This window comes from Chamaea fasciata, unplaced genomic scaffold (assembly GCF_029207755.1).
Source record: "Chamaea fasciata isolate MVZ Bird 193981 ecotype frontalis unplaced genomic scaffold, bChaFas1.0.hap1 SCAF_1, whole genome shotgun sequence".
Classification (NCBI taxonomy): Eukaryota; Metazoa; Chordata; class Aves; order Passeriformes; family Sylviidae; genus Chamaea; species Chamaea fasciata.
Genome location: NW_027094086.1, coordinates 15224759 through 15241849, shown reverse-complemented (window position 1 = coordinate 15241849; position 17091 = coordinate 15224759).

The following is a 17091-nucleotide window of genomic DNA, read 5'->3' as shown; positions in this document are numbered from 1 at the left end:
TACACTATCATAAAATCTACTAGAAAATTAAAAATGCTATAACACCAGACTCTCTAAAATCATTTACATGCAGGAATTCACATAATTGTATAGATTTTGATCTTAAAAATGCTATGTAAAAGGCATTCATCCAAAGCTCTGAAAAGCCTCACATGCACATACACATACATATGAAGTAATACATAATGAGAGTCTCCCAAGAAATATCAATGAAAGAAGTGGCAGCATTTCTTCCCCACATTTCAACTGCAAGATCAGCAAATCAAAACAACCTGAGCCCCCTGTCTTGTCATCACCCCTGCCAGACAGAGCCACTACCTTTCTCTCCCTCAAATCCGTATTCATCCTCCCTCCAGCATTTCCAGAATTTCTGGGAAGGTTAATCTGGATTGGTTAAAAGTGTGCTGCAATCAATGGGGGAAAAAAAAAAAAAAAAAAGCTGTAAGTGTGTTTAGTAGTTTTTACATTAGGTCGTATATGCAAGTATTTTTCAATCTTATTCCCAAGGTTTGTTGCTATATAAAAGCAGTGTTCTGAACATAGTAATGTTAAAACTCTCTACAGTGTCTCCTAATATAAAGCAACAATTCTGTACAATTGAAGTGTTTGGCTCAAAAGGAATTTTCTCTCACTTGATTTCTTGTAAATACTTTTTTCTTTTCCATCTGTGACTTCTAACTGTGTTCAAATCTTTATTTTAATGTGACAGACTACAAACAACATGCTTTTATTGCAAAAAAAGATTTATTCACATTGATACTGATGCAAGGTCTCAGATTTAGTTTAGGGAAAGAAAATATCTTGCAAATATTATATTTCACTTTGTAAAAAGCAGCGCTTTCCATTCCATTATGAACCTCAAATGCATAGCCTTAATATACAGCCCAGGATGTGCAGTAATAGCACTTGGGAATTTCAGACACATGGTGCATTGGTAAAATTACCAAGATGCTGTCACTGTTTTCCAATTGCAAATGGAGGGAAAGTCACTCAAGGTAAACATGGCAATGTAGGAAGTGGTCTTTAGTGGCCTCTCTTAGTTTCCTGTGAAATGTCTAAGCGCACACACAAGAACACACAAATAGCTACATTCAACCAGACTAATTTATCTAACTTTCTGAGTGCTCAGTCCTTTGTGTAAGGAAGGGCTTGACCTTAATCTGGCCTTATCCTCTGCATCATGAGCCAGTCCGTCTTGCAAAGATCTGATGAACCACTGCATTCTAGGGGATTTTTATAGCAAAAAGGAAGAAAGATCAGCATGTTCACAGAATCACAAAATCACAGAATGTCCAAGGCTGGAAGGGACCTCTGGAGGTCATCAGGTCTGATCCCTGTGATGTAAAAGGGCCAGTTACAGCCAGTTGCCCAGGATCCAATTCCTCCTTTTGGAGACTTCATGATTCTCCTATAGCCTACATGACTGCTGTAACTTGTTCCTGGTCTGAGACAACTCAAAGGGGCTTTCTAATCTGAGTGAGAAGCGCACCCTGACCTGCTTTCTGTCTGACCTCTGCATAAGAATGAATATACATCCACAACTCTTTTAATGGTTAGTCTTTGAAAACAGGTAACCTAACAAGAATGCCACCTTGATTAACACTAAGGGTGGTTGACACCAAGATTAATATATACCACATCCTCTAGTGTGAAATGGTAGTGCCAGTGCCTTTGTTGAAAAACATAAAACAACAATAGGCATCCTTTAGACTTATTCAGGAGTTTGCTTTGCTTCATTTTCCTCAGTGATTATCAGTCTTGAAAGAGGTTTCCTGTTAAAAAAGTCTTTCCTTTAGGGAAGAGCACAGCCTACAGAAGCTGCAGCAGCCTTAGCTCACTGGGTTCGGCTCTCTCACATAGAAACCTCATTTCTGTTCATACCTCTCACTCTTCAGGAGCTAGATCATGTGCCTGTATACAAGGTTTTACTAAGCACAGCATGAATCAGGCAAAAATAATGCTGATGGATAGCCCTCATTTACACTTGAGATCTTGATGTGGTGAAGTGCAGATCATGACCGAGAAAACCCGTGTGTCCTTGTCTACTTCAATGCCTGGACAAACTGATCCCAGAGAGGGCAAAAAAAGTAGTCTTTATAACGTCAATATTTTTTCTCCTTCCTGACTCCACTGCTTTTAGTTCCTTTCACTGCTCACATAAAACAGTTACCTTATGACATACTAAAATATTTATGGGCTAAGACTTCTTATTTAACAATGACCAGAGATACCCTTAATAAGCTGCTGAAAAACCTGGATAGTTTATGCAATTTTCCTGCATGTGTAATTTTTTTTTTCCAGTCAGTGCATCAGTGGAACAAATAAAAACCAAACCTAAGCCAAAAGAAAAAACCATCTCAAACCAAGTAACTCATCTCTGACCAACCCCTTCCCGTTTTGTGCTTTAGCATTTCAAAACATGCTGATATTACTGACATTGACATACTCATTGAAATAAGGATCATTAGCTATTTTTAAATAAAGGAAATAATGCTATGCTGTACATTATGACTAATATATGAAAGAGTCACTCATACAGTAGTAAATGGTAAATAGAACATTTGTGATTAATAGCTTTATATTTTGTGGAAAAAGGCATCCTTTTGAAAGAATGATGCGTACAATGTGGGCAGAAATGAATCTTCACTATTTAAGAATTAGAGCAGTAAAAACAAATACAGAGAATTTGAAAGTTATATCTAAGAAAGACCTATGTGACCTTCATGAGCCCTTAGTCACAGAAGCCAGAATGGCATCCCTGGAGGTAATCACACTGGTCTGGTGCCCTATTTTTCCTTGCCAGGAGTTAGAGACAGCCCAACTAGCAATCCAGAGACACACAGCAAGTAAGCTGCACACTGTGATGTGAATTCAGATGAGTACATTTATTGCACTGAAAAATTAGCTCTTTTTTGAGGAATGCAGGTGATGTAACACACAGAGTGAATCCAGACCAGCTGTGGGGTGAGCATTCTCAAGAATAGACAGAAAGAAGAGTGTGACACTTTGAAAAGTCTAGAAAAAACACTGGTTTGGGAATTTTGCACATCACTGTTTGATTTAACTTTCACATACTTTGCTGAGGGTGTGAATCTAAAGAAGGGACCCAAACAGGAAAATGGAAATACTGGCTTAAAACAAGCTATGAAGTATAGCTTTTATGGAGATGTGTGTACCTAGGCTGCTAATTATGACAGTGAGGCTGTCAGGCAGAGAAAAGTAAACAAAAGGAGTATCAGAGAAAGGAGCACCTCTCCCATAGCAAACTTCATGTATCATTGAGATTCTTGAAGAGAATAAGAACCCGTATAAGGACAAAGTCCTTTTTTTCCTTCCCTTCATAGTGCCATTCTTGTAGATATGCAAGTGTTAGAAAGAAAAAAGGCTACTTGGGAAGGGCTCATGCATAGCAAATTTGTTTTCCCCCTTCCCCATCAACTGTAATTACAACCATTCAGACAAAGCTGGTTTTCCCAGTAGGACTGGCTGAAAACACACTTCATTTACATGGCCTAATTGGGCTTTTTTGGCCAAGGTTGTTCTATACACTGACACTAGGACTAGGTACTTAACATTGAAAAGTTCATTCTTGTGGTTTGAAGTTATGGATTTCATTACTTTGAAGTAAGAAAATCCAGAATGAAGGTGTCTCCTTTAGCACTGGTGCTTCAGTGTTGTGTACATGCATAAGAATAATATCAGTAATTATATTGGCCTCAAACAGCAAAGAGTCTGCCAATTAAACAGACAGTCATTTTATTTCCTTCTTTCTTTATGAAAAAAATAATTGAGGTGTATATGCTATTGCATGAAATATTGGTTATATGATCTTGTAGCCCGCAGAAAACAGCACAGTGATCAGCTGATTTGTGAAGATTCACTACAGAAAGGGTTTAGGAAAAATCAGCTTCTTCTATATTCTACTATTAACATTAAAGTAAGATTTGGTTTTATTTATTGTTTATTATTTTGTTTGTAGCTGTCTTGTCTCACTCAGCAAAACACACAGTTCATGAATATGTATCTTATAACCTTTTCTAAGCCAAATGCACAAGGTTTAGTTTCAGGGCCTTCCATATTGTACATGTCCTCCACAATCAAGAAAGGTTTTACATAGTCATCAGTGCAAACTCAAGCCATGTCTAGAAAGAGAATTAGCATAAATATTTCACCAGGCCTTGGTGTAGACAAGATTCCAGCAGCTGAACCTGTCTTTCTGCATATTTAATTGCCACAGTAATTAGAACATAAGGGTTCAAATCCACAAATACATTTGGGTGCCTAATTCTCATTAATTTCAATTGAGAGGTAGCACTTGCATCTCTTTATGGATGTAGAAGACACAGAAACCTCAAGAATCTTATCTGTTCTAAAATGCCCAGACAAATATTCCTATCAGCTTCTTCAGAGCAGCAGGAGTTTTAGTTTAATTTCTGTTGAAGGTACATCTTAAGCACAGAAAATTGCACAATGACAATGGAGGCTGTACTTGTCTCTCACCTCCTTTCCACCCATCCAGCCATTTTGAACCACAGGAAGTTTCCAGACCATGGGATGGATGATGCTTTAAGAAACTCAAAAAATCAAGATTTTCTCTGGTGACAGCTGGAAAATGAAGCTGCCAGTTTATGCTCTTTTATGATCTGATAAAAGCTCATGAAGCTAGTGGTACAAGCGTGGCTCAATACCCCTACTTAATCCCCAGATGTAAAGAGAAACTGTGATCACACCTCCAGATGTGAACCCTTAGGAATGAAGTTTCTGAACCTGCATGTAACTGTGCAAATCTGGGATGGTGCACAAAGGCTGAACCCGCTGTGCTGACCCAGTCGAAAATTACCTTGTCTCTTCAATTAATTGCCAGTTGACAAATACAGTATCTGGGGCAATAAAAAGGATGGAATTTCCTTCTTTTTAGGGACTTTTTCAGGAAACAACAGCTAACCTTTGGAGGCATGTCTCCAGAACCACCTGTGCAGGCAATAGAGAGAGTGATGACTACCATCAGCTGCCATTGGAAGGAGTTTCTCTCTTTCATCCTTAACTACTGAAGAAGGCCAGCCTCTTTAGTTTAGGCAATTGCGTTTGTTATTTGTGTGATATGAATACACACCCAGAGTTACATGATTAATCACGATCTCCTCACCTTTTTACTTTAAACTTCAGTCTGAACTTTGCCTACATATGTCATTTTTAACTATAATGACACTTGCTAAAAAAATGTTAGAAATAGGGAAAGTGCATCTCCAAAAAATATAGCTTAAAGCCAGAAGAAACCATTACAAGCTTTGTTTTGTCTTTCTGCATAATTCTGGCCACAGAACACTCAGTACTGGCTGTGCCAGGCTATAACTGCTGTATGAAGATAGTATATCTTTCTGAAGATGTCTGTCTTGATTTAAACATTTCCAGTGTTGAAGGATTCACTGCACTCCTAGGTAAGTTGTTCTAGTGTTAAAGTTACCATTACTCTTGAAAATGTCCCTGACCTGATTTAGTATAACTTCAGCTTCCAGTTCTACTTTATTTTATTTTATTTTTGTTTAGTTCAGTTTAGTTTATTGACCTATGTTATTCAAATGAGATCCTCTCCTCCATGTATGGACTTACAGACTATAGTTTACTTCTTTCCCTTAAAGCAAGCAAATGAAGTTTCCTTCATGCCTTATCCTGGATAATTTCAGTATATTTTTCTATGTCTTTCATCTTTCATTTAAATACTTTCTGAAATACAGATACTACACCTGGTCAAATGTTAGACTTATTCTGTTCACTTTCAAATTTAAGCATTTTTCTTACTTCATGCCCACTCTTAGTGCAAATACTTACTTCATTTGTATTTGAGATTCACATATAACTGGTATAAACAAAAAATATCTGTCCAAGCAAGACCCCAGAGATTGACTTTTTTTAATTTAGGCCTATTTGTCAAACACGATGTTTCAAAATCATTTTTCACTCCTTGTAGAAAACTGTTTTCTGCTTTAGGGTTTTTTTCTTTTTTTCTTTCTTTCTTTGAAATATTCTTTGAAAATTACTGAAATAAGCACAGCATACTTCATCTTCAGAGTTCTCCTGGCAAGAGATTTTTAGGGCCCCTAGTGTAATTTGCTAGAGGCCCTAAAACTAAAGGATTTCCTTTCTAATGGTGAGAAGGAATCAGTCATTAGTTGTAGTTTCTGTCACAAGCATGGGTAGCAATATCACTAAATAGTAGAGTCACTTTTTTATGATACTGACTATTTTTACTTAGGCTTTAATGAGAAAACTCTGCCTGCTGAGGCACCAGGTTATAATCTTTCAAATGAAACCAAGCTAATAACTAGTCCTATGGCAAGACAAATCTGCAGCCACTAACTAAGTTAGTGGCGATCATGCTTCACACTTAATCTTGAATATGATAGATAGGGAGTGAAACTAAGAATATTGAACAGCTGAAGAAACCATTCCTCTAACATGATAACTAACTTGTGACAGCGCCCTGAACATCTTTCTTTGCATTCAAACCAAAGCAAGCTGAAGCAATTTAGTCCTTTGAAAGTGTCAAATGTAAAATTTGCACAGCATTTGTCACCATGAGAACTTCTAAGCCTAGACACCTGCATCAGGCAGGTTCCCAGGGGGAACCCAGGTGAGGAAGAAAGAAGTCATCCAGAGCATCACCATGCTGCAGCAACAGCTGGTCTGCAGCAGCTTGGGGCACTCACAGGGATGATCCCTGTTTGGTGGAGACAGCAGCTACTTCTGTCACACAGGGTTATGAGGTGCTTCACAGACCAAGCACCTATTTGTGCACCAATGTCAGCAGATTGACACTTTGTCTTCTGCTAGTGGTCAGCGTTTGTGGATCAGCACTCTGTAGAGGTCCAACACAGCTGACCAAGCTGCCATGAGGACTGCGACCCAGCCATTCCCACTGCTTACAGACCAGCTCCTTTCAACATCTGATTGCCAACAGAAATGTGCCACAGCATGAAACTTCAGCTGTGGATGGCACAAAATGCACAAGCACCTCTGTGTGCCACCAGGTTTCATCCCTAGCCTGTGCCATCCCTACAGCAGCTGTAAGCCAGTCAGTCTCAGACCTATGCTCAACAACAGGGGCTTGAGTGGTGCTGAGTGAATGCATGTTTTTAGTTCTTTGTGGTTTTCTACAGAGTATAGAAGTTAGTTTTGTTCTGATTTGAAAGCAGATCAAAGATACTCAGCATCTCCATTTCTCTTGAGGATACGGTTCCTGGAATGGCTGAGCATTGAGAAGCTGCAAGTGCCTGCCCAAAAGGTGTTTGTGTATACAGACATGAATGGAAAGCGGATCACAAAGGACAAAATGGATAACAACAGATACAGATGCCTGATCACTGAAGAGCATGACATGCTGACACAGTGGCACCTTCAGTGGCACATTCCTTTCCATCCTTCTCTGTTTTTATTTATTTGTGTGGGCAAGTGTCTTAAGAAACTTTAAAAAAATGAATTGTTGGAATGTCAAATATAAATTGTAACTTATTTTAAACAATGTGTGTGTTTTAACCAGCTCTTTGACATTAAAAAAGCATATTTTGTCTCACAACCTGCTTAAAGCAAAACAAAAGGCTAAGCTACAGCTCCTTACAAACAATGAAGGCAATAAATACAGTAAATTACTGTTTTATGTGAGACAATATACTAATGTTAACTGAAGCAATGGAATTAGAAAACAAACTCCCTCTGGGAACAATTCTCACACCCCTGTTTTAGAAGGAAGCAGAGTTTACTCATAAATAATTTAATGCATTTACTCCTGCTAGACTGGACTGACAGGTCTTCCATACACTGAAGCTTTGCTTCTCTGATAATTGCAAACTTTTTGAACTGAGAAAGTTGTCAACTACAAAGGTCTGTACGGTCACTGTAGGACTATCTAGGAACATAAAGATGTGCTCTCTAACACGGTATTACTGAATTTAGCCAATCACCATTTAATAATAATATTCCTTCAGACCTACTTCTGTCTATGAGCATGTAAATAATCTCTTTTTCAGAGTCATGTAACAATCCCTTAGCAACTTTAACAGTTGCCTTCATGAACAAGCAATAGAAAGGAAAAGACATTATTGTTTGGGCTTATTTAATACAGTCCAGCCGCTAGAATAAAAAAGAAAACAAGGCAGCTGGGTCTATAAGCACAGCATGGTCTGTGCTTGCAGACTCAGCTGTACAGCAGTACAAAAGAACCAGAACCAAAAAAAGAACTGCTTGAAGTGTGTCCCCTGCTACCTGCCTTAGAAAGCAACCTCACAAAATACTGGACTTTGTTATTAGATTGGCTAACACTTCCTCTTCAAATCTAATTTTAATGCCATGTTTTTACCTACTTTATTCACAGTGCTGCTACATCTTCTCTCAATTCACAGAAGCAGATTCAGAGTTCATCAAACCTATTTTCAGCACTAAGAGTACAGAGCTATTGTAATCAGTCGCTTCTTCTAACTCTCATCCTTTTGACTTAATCTTTCTCTATTAATCACTCAAATGCATCTTTGCATGCATGCTATGTACCTTCTATCCCTAACTTCAACTTTTACGTGACTTTTCTTTTCACAGATGACTCTCACACAGCTGCCTGCAGATTTCTTAAGACTCGAGTGGAAGAGAACTCGGAAACTGGTCGCTTGACTCAGAGGTGAACAGTAAGAATTGTGGCACTGATTTTTCCCAAAGATTATTATTCACAGTTGCTTATTGGTCAGGGCCAATCTTGGAGACCATAGGCACAGATATGTCAGCATTTCAGAGCCTGCTCTAATCTAATTTGTGGTTCTGCAAGACTGCTATTTAGACTGGTCACTAAGTAGCTGCAAGCCTTGCTCCAGTCTTGGGAGGCGAGACCATTAGGAGTGTTGTGAAAGAGCTGAGTAACCCTAGCATGAGGGGAGGCCACCGTGCCCAACACAGCCCTAGCACTGATCCTTCCTGTGGAGCTCCCCAAACCACTCCCACCGGTGCAGGAGTTACCACTCTTCTTTTGTTAGGCACTGCAACCCGAGGAGTTGGAGGAAGATCTGATGCTGCTATTGCTGGTCTAGCCCTCCCACAAATTCCAGCAGGGAAAGACAGTGAAAATTATCTGGGAATGAGCTGAATCAGCTTCTTTTGTGTCGGTGCCATGGCCGCACCCGCTGTGTGGCCAGTTCCACCCAGCCCTCATCAGCTTCTGAGTAGGAATTGGTGAAGGCTTGTGTGTTTCTGGACTTCCCCCACACTGGGAGAGCGATAACCTGGTTCTGGGAGTAAAAGGACTAAATTTAGGTCTCTGCCTTGGATTTTTCATAAGCAAAAATTGGATCTCACCATCTCCGTGGGATCCTGGAATGAGTTTGTAAAGGCTTTCACAAGAGATAGAGATGTGATGTGTGGATTTTTTATTTAGGATTTGCAGGAAACTGGCCAGTGGTGTTGGTGCAGGAGGGCCTGGACTTGCAAAATCCTTAGTCAGTAGTCATGTGCTGCATTCCTCTGAAGACAAGGAGAAAAACACAAACCTCAGCACCATCATCTCGGTATCTGCCTCTGCAGAGGAAAGCAGCAGCCCTGCAGCCGGTGGCCCCCACATTTTATATGTATAAATGAGGGACGTTTGAACATGCTCCTGAAGTGTATTACAGCCATGACCCAAAAGCATCTGGGACACACACACTTGGGTGCAATCACAGTGTCTTAAAACATATTTAAGTATGAAGAGCAAAAGGTTGATTAATTGTTTCTGGACACACATCTCAAGCGTGTGACGCCAGCTCAGCAGCTGACACCATTTTCAAGTCGCAGTGTCTTTATATCTGGTGCCCCACCCCAACAGGGTTTGCACACAGCCTTTCAGAGGGGGGATATAGATACCTGCATTTAGGAGTGCTCAGGGTTGTAAGGGCTATGCAGCACCCAACATCAAAGAAAATAGCAACAGCATGTTGAATAACTGGTTTGATGTGTATGTTTCACATAGATTATTTTCAATGGGTCATCACCCTCCTGTTGTACACTTGTTTCCTAGAAGTGCCCTGAAACAGGCACATTTGTGGTGTCCTGCTGATATGAACATTCCTATATTTGTCAAACACAGAACATTGGTGCCACTAGTGTTTTAGCTTGTGTCTGATTTAACTGAATAGTCAGACTTGAACTGGATAGAGGGTTGGTTAGACTTACTCTCATTTATATTTGTTTGGTTTTTGTAGGATCTATAAGATACAAAGAGTTGCTGCGGAGACAAGAATGAGACACTGAGAGACTTTTCATCTCACAAAAAGAAATAGCTGATCAGGGTTTCACAGAGGGCACTGTGATGTGCCTGTCTGATACGCATGGCCTTGTGTTAAAGAGACTTCTGAAAATGCTCGTGCTGCTGTTTACTGGGTATCAAATTATGTATATGTGCTTATTAGGAGAATAACATGTGAGTTTGCCTATAATCGTCATAGCTAATATTGTTATGCCTCAAACAGAGAGTAAATGGAAATCTTTCTCAATACATTTTCCATGTGTTTGTTTATGTGAATGTGCTTCCTGTATAATTATGGGCATTTTCATCACAGGAGTACATATGAGCTAAAATTTACAAATAAGCTTGGTCTCATCAGTTTTGCTGAACTACTGGAAGTTCAGCCAATACTGTTTCATATAAAGGAAAGAAAAACATTTTAAATGCGAAAAAACAATCGTGCAACTTCAAGAGGTAGCAATCAGGGCTTAAAACTCAGAAACTCTGGAGGTGCGCACTCAAAATCGAACAACAACGACTTGAATTCAAACTTTTTGCTCCACCAAGCCTCCTAAGGTTTTGGGCAGTCCATCTAATAAATGCCTGAATCATGCCTATATGTTAGGGTGTTTTAATTATTACATTTCAGAGTTGCCACAAGAATACAAATATTCTCTATTACCAGTCTTTGCAGTCAGAGGCACAAATGCAAAAATCACGTATAAATGTTAAACTTGGAAATATTCAGATTTGTGCATCCAGGGTAAAATATTCCTGGAATTTAAGAACAGCATTAAATAAGTGATTATCTAATATACAACAGCAATACAGGCTTAAGTATTTTTTCTGATTTAATTCTTGCTTCATCTCCAACAACTGTGGTTTAGTAAGGCATCCAACCCTGATAAAAGTAATTCCAGTGATAGAAGCTATACCACAACACTTGGCACTTTGTTCTAATGTTAAAAACATGTTCCATATTTCTCATGGAATTTTTTTAGCCTCTCCTTCCAGCCAATAGATCGTGTTATGTCTGCTACACTGAAAAACCCTTTATTATCAAATTTTGTTCTTATTTATTTATTTATATCAAATCAAATTCTTTGTGTCCTCCCATATATCTTAATACTCTAGGAACCCTGAACTCTTATTCTCCTTGCTAAATCATGAGCAGCAGAACTGGGCACAGTAACTCTAGTGCAGTGGTAATTTAACTTTGGCAAACAAAGATTTCCAAAATGGCTTTTTGTCTACAACACCACTATAACAACTCATATTAGGCTGACTATCGAGTTCAACCATCTAAGACTATTTCAGATCATGACCTCAATTCTTTATGGATTACTTTCCTTGTTCTTGTGTTCACAACATTACATTTTCCCATCCTGAAACATTTTGGTTCACCACAACTAGCTTACTAGGTCGTTCTGTACCAACGGCCTGTATTCTGTGTTATTTATCTTTCTTTCAGTCTTTGCACCATCTAAAATGTGTAACTTTTATGTCCCGCTCAAGAAATTGCTAAAAGCCTTACAAGCAGTAGGCCAAGATAACTGATGAGACTCAGGAGTTGTCTGATTCGTTAGTACAGTATTAGCTTTATTTTAGACTGCTTTTTTTTTTTTTTTTTTCCCAGTGTTTCCTAGCCAGCTCTTTAAAAGTTGTTATTATATACATGTTATTTGGACTTGCTGATTTTAAAATGACTAATTCTGGTAGCTCTGTTTATCATCACTCTTCCTCACTCTTAAAGTGGAAAGTTTCAATTAATATGTAGTACTATCACATTTTTTCCCCTCAAACATAAACCATACACACTTATTTAGCACTTTTGCTGTTTCTCCATTGGTCAATTTTTTTAGTAATCAGTCAACACTGTCATTTTGATTCTGTTTGCCTCAATATTCCTAACATATTCCTCTTGTTACCTTTTAACTGCCCTGACCCATTTTCTTCTGAGTTCTTTTGCTCTCCACCTCAGATTTGTATACTTTCTAACTTATTGTCACTGCTGTTGTTTTTTTTTCTTTGTGTAGGCAGATAGACAGTTTTAGATAGATACACACTGAGAAAGAAAATGGAAGAGCATTTGTTATAATCTTTATGGAAGATTGAATTTCCCTTTGAGCCAAACTGGTTTTTTTAATCCTCTAGACTTCCTTTTTGACTTGGAGCGTGGTGGAACTACTAGTAGAGTCAACCAGTAGAACAACTTCTGGAATAGTAGATCAACTTCTACTGCTTTGTCTGAATTATTATTAGTGTTCTTCTGTTTACTTCCACCCCCATCCCATCTTCACACAGAGAGGATTGTTTTCTATGTAGAAGTACGCATAGCAGCACAGAGAAGCCAGCAGGGCAGCACTAATGAAAAAGAGGTATGATACAGAACGTGTAATTAGATTTGAATTTGTAGTGTAGTATAGCAGCAAAAGAGTGTAGCTGACGGAAGGATCAACTATGCAAGAAGACATATAGTGTAACATTATTTCCCTATAGCTCTGGTCTGACCATGGACAAATTATTATATTCAGTCTTGGGCACCTCCTTAGTAATTTAGAAGGAATTCAAAGAAGAATGACAGAGTGATTACATGGTGATCAAATAAGACTGAGGCTATGGACACGTGAAAAGAGCTCAAGGCTTGAGCCTGAAGCAAGTTGTATCATTGCATTTCCATACAAAGAAGCTAGGCATGATTATATGTACACAACAAAATCTAAATACATAACTCTGGATTATATATCTACAGAGAGTTACATTTTAAAAATTATGTTAAAAGAATGTTAAGATTGCAAAATCAAGCATTCAAGTGGTAGGAAATGCCAGAGCAATTTTAGCTTGGTGCCTTTGTGAATATTCATGATGATACAGCCTGTAGCTGTATGATCTGTCAACAGCCTATTTTTTCGTACTCTCATCCTGGCTCCTGCTTACCTATGCTTGTCCAATCTCTGTTTTGTTCTTCTGCTTGCCACAACTCCTGCCTCCCCCATCTCTTATCCTCTCCTCCATCCACTGCCTGACACTTCTGTTTGTCCATAATCCTTGCTCCATGCTCCTTAAGCTTCTCTTGGGGCTCATACCACTTCCTTCTTTTACTCTTCTCTTAGCACTTCCCACCTTCCTCATCTCTCACCATTAGTCAGGCCATGCCTCTTTACCTCCTACAAATGTCAAAGCAAAGGGAATGCTGAGAACACACAAGAGCCTGATTTCCTGGCTCTCATGCATGATACTCAGGCCCACATGAACAGCTGGGACAAAAAGTATAGAGGTTTTTCTACCTTTTCAGATCTCTTAAAGTAAGTTCAGCCTCAAGAAGAGGCAAGATTTTTAAGAGCTCTGTTTTTGTTGAGCATGCTGAATTAAAGTAGAAATTTTGAAGAATGTAATCAACATAAGAAGGGTCTTTTAAACCTGTGTAAGTAGTGGACTTTTTTTCCCTTGAAATTGCATAGTTTGACAGAGTTGTCAGGGAGTGACAAAAAGGATAGGCCTAGTTCTAGTGGTCATCTTACCCAGAAACTGAAAGTCAATTGTGTGCTGCAAGGCATGTGTCACAGCTTCTCAAGAGAAAAGAATATTTTTTTCTCTCTTTCCCTCATTAATCCCAGTTTTAGGGAAGGCTGACTTATGCTCTTCTATACTCTCCAAAATATAAACTCAAGACATTCATGTAGAGACTAAAAATTCTGCTCAAATGGTCAAAGGTTGACATAGCATAGAGCAAGGCTAACAAGAAGGAATGGCAGCCGTAACTGTAGATGGGTCTAACAGCCCTAGTATACCATGGAGAGAAAAACTGGCAACACAGTAGCTTGGGGGAAAACATAACACCCTACAAATATCTGGAAAATACAATGGAAAGGATGGACAGAAATTATTTAGGATTCCCTGAGTGGAAGTTAAAGCATGAAACAGTGGTATGAAATAAGCTTGTATGGGAACAAATGCAAACCCTTTAAATTTTTTTTCTGAGCAAAAATATGAAGTGTAGCATGGGGAATATGAAGTGCAGCACAGAGGAGGAGCTTGACTGGATGATTTAGTAGAACTTTTCCATCTTTTTTTTCTTAACTAATGGCAGAAAACTGAACAATGACCAATAAGAAAAAAACCCATCCTGCACCCTGTTCATCCAGTCCTTCTCTGTCTCTTTATGTGGAGACTCAGCTCTCCTTATCTGAAGAGAGAATGTATCAAGAAGATGAAGAAATATCTTTAGTGGGTAGAAGAATTGCAGACCTTAATGGTTTAGCTGTGGGCAAAAGGCAGCCAAAGTTCTTCCTTTATCTAAAGAAGGAACATTTAATGGAAATTCACATATAAGAAGATTTTAAAAAGTCAAGACAATTCCTTTACTGCTGTGTAATTTATACAGTCGCTTGAGAGGGAAAAAAAGAAAGAGTCAAAGTATATTTTAATGGGTACATTAGAAATGGACAAGATTATAGTTTACAGCTTTTATGTTGCTTCTGCAGTTTGTAGAGAAATATATGATAAATTTTCAATGATAATTTAAGGATTTAACTTCTAATCTAGACTTCTAGGTGAAAGATCATTTAGTTCTCCACACCTACATTCTTTCAGATGGGTAGGGACAGCATGAAAAGTATCTCCTAAAAATTAATAACTTGGAATCTGCTCAAATTTTCCATCTCTCTCCTCCCTTCCAGTTCTCTAAGAGACCCTCATTTTATGATATTAGATAGCCTTAGAGTGAAACAGCTTACATATTCTTAAAGGAAATTATTTCCTGTTAGCAGGTTCTTCGATACCAGCTGCTTCAGGTCAAGACAGATTCCTTTTGGGGATTACATGCATTTGTAAATATTACCTGATGTAACTCTTACAAAAGATTATACTCTATTATCTGATAAGGTACATGATAAAACTTCTTACGTCCTAGAGCCGCAGGGTGGATGTGGGACCCAGAGAGTAGTTTATGGCTGAGAGATGGCAACTGTTTCCGAAGGGGCCCAGGTCTGGAGTAACTGAGTCCAGCATGGTGTCCAAAGGTGATTTCCTGGCATCAATCACAGCTCACTTCCTCCCACAGAGGAGACTAAGGTTACTTAGGGGGCCCTGTGGTAGTAAAGCCATACTGAAGAAAGCCAGAAAGTCCCAGCATGGAGTCATACTTGAAAGTGTGAACACTGTAGTGGGAAGTGGTGATCTCCCCTCTCTGGTGACCAGTGGTGGGACACAAGGAAATGGAGTGAAGCCGAGTCAGGGAAAGTTCAGACTAAACATTAAGAAAAGGTCACCAAGAGGCTGATTGAGCACTGGAACAGGTTCTCCAGGAATGTGGAGAACCTCCAGGCACCAAGCACCAAGCCTGAGAGAGTTCAAGGGGTGTCTAGACATTGCTTTTAGTCATATAGTTTAGTTTTAGGTTGTCCTGTGAGGAGCAGCGTGTTGAACTTCACCCTTATCGGTCCATTTCAATTCAACATGTTCTATGATTCTATGTGTATACATTGGGTATTATAGGTTGGGCAGCCAACTACAAGACAATAATAGTAATCTACTGTTACAGTTGAATAGGAGTTATATTTATAAATAATCTTTTTGTCTGAGACATTTGACACTACCACAGACATAAAACCAGTAATTATGAAATAATAAATAATCTTGTTCTGACTTAGAGGTGGGCAAAATAGCTCCAGGGTTTCATAGACCTTTTGTCTCACTTTCCAGTAACTTTCAGCCTCAGTAGTAGACACAGTTGTGGGAGCTAGTGGTATTTCTCAGTTTTGTGTTGTGCAATTGTTGCAGGCAGAGAGAGACCTTCAGACAGAGTTTATTAAAGAAGCCCTCACATTGAGTTAAGAGGTGCAGAAAAGACCCCCTTGCTTCCTAAACTCCTCAGAAAAGAGCCAGTGTGTGGCTGGATCCAATCTTAGCCCCAGATTTTGTCAATTAATTATGTGTAAAGGATTATATACAGGTGTAATTGAACATTTATACAACTTTGTCCTGCAGAATTAAGAATGGCAAACCGGATATATTTTTATAAATATATATGGTTTATAATGAAAATTATTAGACAAAAAGATCTTAATCAGAATTATTTACTACAGAGTATAGGAGCTATAACAACTATTATAATATAGTGCAATATGAAACAATATTGAAGAAATTATATTAAAAGCAATTGTATTAAAGCAATTTTATTAAAGCCGGCAAACCCAATTATTAAGTAGAGATTGATGTTCTACTCACTCTTACCAATGACAGTGGGCAAATCTTTTTTGCTCAGTCTCAAGGAGTAACCTTGCATGGCATCCCCAATCAAGGGACTTATCCCTTGGGATGTATCCCCTACAAGGGATACATCAGAAGACCCTGAGGTTAAAATGTAGGACTGGGCTTTTGTATATGACTGCCATATGTCTCCAGGCCAGCTGTGTCAGCTCAGCAGTTTGAGATAAGTTATCAGTAGTATCACCTGTTTGGTCCTTTATCCTGATGTTTTACCAGGTCTACCCTATCTTATCTCACTGTCAGGGTGTTTGACTTTGGGATTGATGAGTCAGGCTGCTTTCGGCATTGTTCAACACCAAAAGCAGCATGACACCCCCTCTTCATTTACCACTGATAGCTTTGCAAATCACCATTCTAGGCAGAGCATCCTGCTGCAGCAACATACCCCTTTGAACTGGCCTGTGTATCACCAGTGGCAAATATGCCACAGGACTGTTCTTATCTGAGTTCAGATCATGTCCAGGTTTTTTGCTGAACAAATGAACCTTTGAGGATTTTGGCTTAAAGGTTTTTACCGTATCAAATTCCATATTATTCTGTTTTCTCTAATTTAAGAGCTTTCCTTTCTGTATTATTTAAATATG